Here is a 7,500-nt window from a genome sequence, read left to right as displayed (position 1 = left end):
GAGAGAGAGAGAGAGAGAGAGAGAGAGAATAGCGTAACGACACTACCAGAGCCTTTTTAGAATTTAGTAGTTGAGAAGGGGTCAAAAAAAAAAAAAAAAAAAAAAAAAAAAAAAAAAAAAAAAAAAAAAAAAAAAACAAAAAAAAAAAAAAAAAAAAAAAAAAAAAAAAAAAAAAAAAAAAAAGTCTTCTGAGGGTGAGCCCGGCGGCAGCCATCAAAAGGCCACACGGTAGTCCCGGCAGCAAACAGCTGCGCGTGCTGCTTGCAAGAATGCAGGTTTTGCGCTGAAGGTGAAAGTTGCCTGAAATATTCGGATGAAATGTGGCGATTCCACACACGAGAGAGAGAGAGAGAGAGAGAGGTGGAGGGGGAGGTAACTCTCTCTCTCTCTCTCTCTCTCTCTCTCTCTCTCTCTCTCCTTTCTCTTTATAGACATCATTTAGCTACATCTAGTAAAAGTTAACTTTTAACATTCTGCTTCTCTTCCCACTTGGACACAATGAGAGAGGAGAGAGAGAGAGAGAGAGAGAGAGAGAGAGAGAGAGAGAGAGGTTACTCTCTCTAAAAGAAAGAGATATCTTTTATTCAGTTATATATATATATATATATCTACACTGAAAAGTAGATATGCATCGGTAAATTTTAAGCATCCTACTGATAGAGAGACAGAGACAGACAGACAGACACACACACACACACACACACACACACACACACACACACAGAGAGAGAGAGAGAGAGAGAGAGAGAGAGGGTTACTCTCTCTAGAAAGAGATATCTTTTACTGAGTTATATATCTATCTACAATGAAAAAGTAGACCTGCATCGGTAAATTTTAAGCATCCTACTTAGAGAGAGAGAAAACAGCCTTTCTCTCTCTCTCTCTCTCTCTCTCTCTCTCTCTCTCTCTCTCTCTCTTCAGTTTTATTACTTCATTTGCTTGTTTGCAACTGATGGCAGTCTGAGCCGGCCATCTGGCTGTGCCCAGGTGATTTGCATACCGGAATAAGAAATCAGGCTCCGAATTCTTATTCGAAAGACAAATGAAAACAAAAAGATACAAAAAAAAAAATGGGGATGTTAAAGCCCTTTGAGTCCCTAAAAGCATAACCTAAAAATAGAGTGAATAACAACGAAATGAAAAATAACAGAATTGGAAATAGAATAACTGACATCCAAATTTGATGTGACCCAGTTGAGAAATCTCAGGGTAATGGAGGAGAGAGAGAGAGAGAGAGAGAGAGAGAGAGAGAGAGAGAGAGAGAGAGAGAGAGAGGAAAAAGCCCCAAATCGAAAGGAGTCACTCACCAGGCCATAGGTCAGACGGACATCACGGGTCTCGGCCCAGTCCTCCTCCACCAGAATGACAAACATTATACCAGAAATCTCGATCAATTACCCGAAATCGAAGGTGAATGGTCCAGCATCGCCCCGGCTACCGGTTTGGGGATCGCATGCCAATTTAGCATATTTGTCAGTCAGCCGTGTGCCCCAAAGTCGACCCGAATTTTTTGTAGGCGTATATAAATATTTGATGGAGAGAGAGAGAGAGAGAGAGAGAGAGAGAGAGAGAGAGGAATCAACATCTACCCAAGAGTACTGTAGAAAGAGAGAGAGAGAGAGAGAGAGAGAGAGAGAGAGAGAGAGAGAGGATCACACACGTAAGCATAATCATAACAGTGACACCTGCCCACAGCACGACAAGATTAAAAGTTTTATTTTTCAAATATATTTTGTACAACCTCATACAAGTACATCTGCATTACACGGAAATTACTTGATTACTATATCCATTGCATTAGATATACCTGGAGCTCATAAAAACCAAGAAACAGCAATGTTTACGATACATATAACGATCTATCTGTAATTGAAACTACTGTAACGGTAACGGTAGTACGTAAATAAGCCATGGTAGTCGTTTCCCCTAATAAGACGTAATATAAATGTTGTATATAGGTATACCTCTGGACGCTGCGTCATCAGACCTTCGTATCCTATAGGAAAACCTTTCTCTCTATCGAGGGGAAAGTCTTAGCAGACATTCTCGTCCACAACAAAGACACGAGGCCTCTGGTAGTAAACTCCCCCTCTCCAGATAAACGAAAACAAATGGGTATCAGTAACTACTACCAGCAGTATTAGTAATAGTAATGGCTATAATTCATTCAAAATTTGCTGGTATTTAGGTAATATCAATCTCGGAATGCCCTCTTTACTTGAGCCGGCCTAAGTGAATGGGATTGGAAGGGATTAACGTATCCAGACCCAATTTCCAGGCGATGGAAACCTAACAGACACATTCGGCGCCTTCACTTGCTTCGCTGGAAGACTGGAATACGCGCCACGTCGATTTAAATGCAATGCGTGCAACGGGGGGTTTACGTATCTACAGAAAGTGCTATTTAAAGAACAATAGTCACTTACGACAATTTATGGAAGCGCAAATAAAAATTGATAATTAATATATGAATATGAGTTATGAAGTTACAGCGAGTTGAAAATCAATAGTAATTCATACAAATACAATCTTTATAGAATTGCTGACGTTGTTTATTTACAGACATTATTTACCACATAACTAGTTACAAACTTGGGAAAGAGTAAATTCGATGTGACAGATCAGAAGAGAATGAAAATATTTCTCGCCATGACGTGAGCAAAACTCAATATTTCATTGAGAAAAAAAATATATATATATAATTTTTTTTAACGTCATGGTCACGGTGATTGGCGTTTTCTCGCGCGCTGTAATCAAGACATTTTTACCACTATGGGCCCACAGTTAGAAGCCGACTGCCTTTCTCCAGTCGTTGTTGTTCTATACCTGTCTGCTGGCAATCGTCTCATAACTCACGCCTGCTGTTGTTCTAAACACACTGAATCTTACAATTTTAGTTTTCTATAACAGAAAACTTTTGAGATGGCTTTCTCGGTCTCCCGCACCTTTTCTGTCCACCCTCACATCTCAAAGACTTCTGAGGCTAGAGGGCTGCAAATTATTATGTTGATATACCCTCCAATCATTAAAATTACCAAAATGCAGCCCTCTAGCCTCAGTCGTTTTCATTTTATTTAAAGTTCCTCAGTCGTTTACTTTATTTAAAGTTGAAGTTAGTCTAATCATGTGTCTGGCCCCGAAACAACACAGGACACCAAGGCCCACTGAGAGTTCCATGCAGCATTATACACTATACAGAAAACTCAATTGCGCCGAAGAAACTTCGGCGCATTTTTGGGCGGTTGATTTAAATAAAAAATCAGTAAGGAATATAGTTGTAGGCTTATTTAATATGTACATATATATATATATATATATATATATATATATATATATTATATATATATATATATATATATAAAAGCTGAAGTAATTTCACGTCGAGAAATATGACATGGAACCAAGATTCCCAAAGCAGAGCCAAGACTCAGCCCTTCAATCAAGAGATATGAGAATGCAGGAGATGGTTTGCAAGCATGCTTTTAAAAAACCATACAGGAGACAGTCCGCAAGCATGCTTTTAAAAAAAATACAGATAGTTTTCAAGCATGCTTTAAACAAAACAAAAAAGTGAATGTAGGAGACTGTTAGCAAGCATGCTTTTAAAAAATGAATACAAGAGATGGTTTGCTAACATGCTTTAAAAAAATAGCGGACCAACCATTAAGAAAAATTTCGTCAGCAAAAGGAATGGGCTGCACTCGTGTGTGTGCAAGCACACGAACATTAGAATGTCGCTCAATATAAACATTTTTAATCGTTAATGATTTTTTTGGTGGGGGCGGCGGGGTCGGTAAGACTTCTGTCCAGAAAATTCTTCACACAAATCTAATAATAATAACAAAAGCTCTGATCCACTAAATTATATAACTTCACACAACAATTCACGAGTGTCCGTAATAGCGTCTCGCTCAAAGCAAAATTGAAAGAAGCTCTGGAAGAGCAAGTAATCGCGTGAAATTATATCACGCGAGAAGAGGCCGCGAATAAAAAGGGAAGACAAGAGTGAGAAAGCTTTCACCTCCATTCGCGCTTTTGTTTTATTATTCTCCTGCCTCCGTTATGGGGTAAATACAGCGAATCATTTGATTCAATTACGGAAAAGTAATACCGCTACAGTCTTGCTTCCTCTTACGTTTCTCTCCTTTCAAACAGTGAAGAACAAAACGAGAGATACGCAAAAAAGAAATCCTTAAGTACTTACCGTGGTCCTCTTGTTGTTTTTTTCACGAGAATGTCCTGAAAGAAATGAAAAAAAAAACAAGAAATCAGCATGGGTAATTAGTCACGTATAGAATCTACTGCAATACAGTATACAATTAACACAACTGAAGTACAAAAGCATTTATCGCTTCCTCATAATAAATTACACACATACACACACACACACACACACACACACACACACACACACACATACATATATATATACATATAATATATATATGTTATATATATATATATACATATATATTATATATACATAATTATATATATATATATATTATAAATATATATATATAATATATAGTATATATATATATATATATTTATATATATATATATCATATATATATATTATATTATATGTTATTTATATATACATATATATATATATATATATTATAATGTCTATATATATATAATTATAATATATATATATTATATATAACATATATACATATATATATATATATATATATATTATATGTAAATATATATATAAATATATAGGCATATTATATATACATATATTATATATATATATATATATATATATAAATATATATATATATATATATAATTATGTATAGTATATATATATATATTATACCATATATATATACATGTAAATATAAATAAATATATATACATATATATATGTGTGCGTGCTATTGTGGCCATGTTGTGTACCTAGATACATCATGATAACATAGAGATACACAGTATTTCTTCAAAGGGAAATTAATTTGAGATCACTGCCGGTAGAGGGAGGAGACGAAGCGCCTGTCCGCGTAAATGATTCATTATAATGCATAGAAAATGATTTATCATAATGCACAATAATCTCTCCCACCCACGTGACAGAGCTTCGTATAATCCGCAACAAGCATTCATTAATCAGTTATGCATATCATAATCATAATCGACAACCATCATACAATTAGTAACCTGATCATGACAAACTGTATTCCGCATCAGCAGAGAGAGAGAGAGAGAGAGAGGAGAGAGAGAGAGAGAGAGAGAGAGAGAGAGAGAGAGACCCAACGCATTTAGGTCGGCATTACGATAGGTTGAATGATAGACCGCTGAATCTCTTAATTATAATTTTACAAACGTTTTTGTTGAACATTTATCACCTGTAAATGATTTAATTAACATTTTTCACCTTTAAAATCTTTACCCTGGCATGTCCTTCTTATATCCTTTCTGCATTTCCGTCGCCTTTTCACATCCGATGTGATTTTGTACACAAACAATATAGGGCCTAGCATTTGGCCCTAAGGGGTGACATGAATTTCTTGGCAACCAGCTGACTCCGCTGCCGACGACAAGGTGCACTAGCGTTTCTGCAGTAGGTACTGGTTTAACCGCTAAATCTTCATGTCATTATAAAACAGTCTTTTTCTACAGCTACCTCAACCATCTCATCCTCTGGTACCGTGACTCTCAACTCACGCCACTCAATTTGAGTGAGGACTAAGTTACTAAAAAAAAAAAAAATGCCACTCCCTGCGCTCACACTCTTGCTGAATCTGACTGTAATATGCCTTGTCATGCTCATTAGCCATCTGAGGAAGCAGGTTCATCAGTCACTCATGGCCTTGCCTGATGACACTGTTATGCTAGGAATTGCCGTCCGTTCTGGTGAATTTGAAAAGTCATCCATGTCATCATAAGAAAATGCTTACTTAATTTACAAATTTGGTTGTTAACGGATACCCCTTCTGCTTTCTTTGCCATTTCTAACAGTTTTTCAACGATAGCGTTTCCCACAAACATCTTTCAGTGATCTTCTCCATTCCATCTCTTCTATTCACATTTCTGTAACTTTATCAGCCCCAAGACCACTATTCCACTAGCCGTACAAGCACAAGTCACTGATCTGTCACTATCGTCACACACCAATACAGAGAGAGAGAGAGAGAGAGAGAGAGAGAGAGAGAGAGAGAGAGAAGGAAGAAGAAGAAGAAGAAGAAGAGAGAGAGAGAGAGAGAGAGAGAGAGAGAGAGAGAGAGAGAGAGAGGATGTTGCATCTCCGATACGCCCCTTGAGTTACATTTCCTGCAGAATCAGCACTACAATTCGACATGCTTCGGACGAATAAGGATCTATGAAAAGCCCCAAGATGTTACGGATGTCAGATCGAACCCATCCTCCTACGCCAACGAGACTCCCCCACCCCCCACCCCCACCCAGCCCCTAAAACAGAGAGAGAGAGAGAGAGAGAGAGAGAGAGAGAGAGAGAGAGTCTATTCCTTCAAGAACTTCAAGAAATAAGAAATAGTTGTGAATTTGGCTCCTTTTTATCCCTCATTTAAAATAGGACTACGTTTAGTACATACAGCAAGATCTCGGTTACGTGAAAGTTGTAGCTAACAAGCAGAGAGAGAGAGAGAGAGAGAGAGAGAGAGAGAGAGAGAGAGAGAGAGAGAGAGAGAGAGAGTCTTCAAGAATAGTTTTTCAAGAATAGTTTTTTCATCATACCTTCATATTCTACTTTTATCAGACAACAAAACCGTGAAACGCAGTCGAAGGAACAACGAGAAATACCAACGAAGAGAAACACAAACATAGACATAAACAAAAACAAAAACACACCCGGACGAGACACGTAGAAACACAGACACAAGACGTAAGGCAAAACTTTCACTCCTGAACCCTGAACGCAGACCAACAACACCAACACCTACATCATCATCATCATCAAGATCACCATCATTAGGCAGTTGCAGAGGAGAATGGAATAAAGGGGACTGGAAGGAGATAGGGAAGGTGGTTGATGGAGGAAGAGAGAAGAAAAAGAAGAGCCATCTTCATATCATTGTTATCATCAGGCAGGCAGTTGCAGAGGAGAATGGAATAAAGGGGGAGGGGGGACTGACTGGAAGCAGATAGTGAAGCGGGTTGATGGAGGAAAAGAAGAGAAGAAAAAGAAGAGCTATCATCATATCATTATCATCATCATCATCATCATTATTGGTATCATCAGGCAGGCAGTTGCAGAGGAGAATAGAATAAAGGAGGAGGGGCGGATGGACTGGAAGGAGATAGGGAAGGGGGTTGATGGAGGAGGAGAGGAGAAGAAAAAGAAGAGCTATCATCATATCATGATCATCATCATCATCATCATTGTTATTATTATTAGGCAGTTGCAGAGAATGGAATAAAGGGGGAGGAGGGGGACTGGAAGGAGATAGGGAAGAAGGGGGAATGGAGAGAGAGAGAGAGAGAGAGAAGAGCTATCATCATATCATTATCATCATCATCATCATCATC

The 7,500-nt window shown here is 37.9% G+C and overlaps 1 protein-coding gene and 1 long non-coding RNA gene across 4 annotated transcripts in view; one reads left to right on the top strand and one right to left on the bottom strand.

The window, feature by feature from the left end:
• Nucleotides 1-7,500, bottom strand: part of LOC135201734 (uncharacterized) — a 413,301-nt gene that overhangs the window by 320,192 nt on the left and 85,609 nt on the right. For both annotated transcript variants that reach the window (XR_010311596.1, XR_010311597.1), the window contains exon 2: nucleotides 4,205-4,239. This is a non-coding gene — a long non-coding RNA (uncharacterized LOC135201734). The remainder of the gene's footprint in view (nucleotides 1-4,204; nucleotides 4,240-7,500) is intronic.
• The window catches only part of LOC135201733 (LIM/homeobox protein Lhx1-like), a 326,266-nt gene that overhangs the window by 247,242 nt on the left and 71,524 nt on the right, over nucleotides 1-7,500 (top strand). The window lies entirely within an intron of this gene.

The sequence above is a fragment of the Macrobrachium nipponense genome, chromosome 28 (assembly GCF_015104395.2).
Source record: "Macrobrachium nipponense isolate FS-2020 chromosome 28, ASM1510439v2, whole genome shotgun sequence".
Classification (NCBI taxonomy): Eukaryota; Metazoa; Arthropoda; class Malacostraca; order Decapoda; family Palaemonidae; genus Macrobrachium; species Macrobrachium nipponense.
The sequence above is the reverse complement of the archived record's forward strand: the minus strand, read 5'-3'. Positions and strand labels throughout refer to the sequence as shown.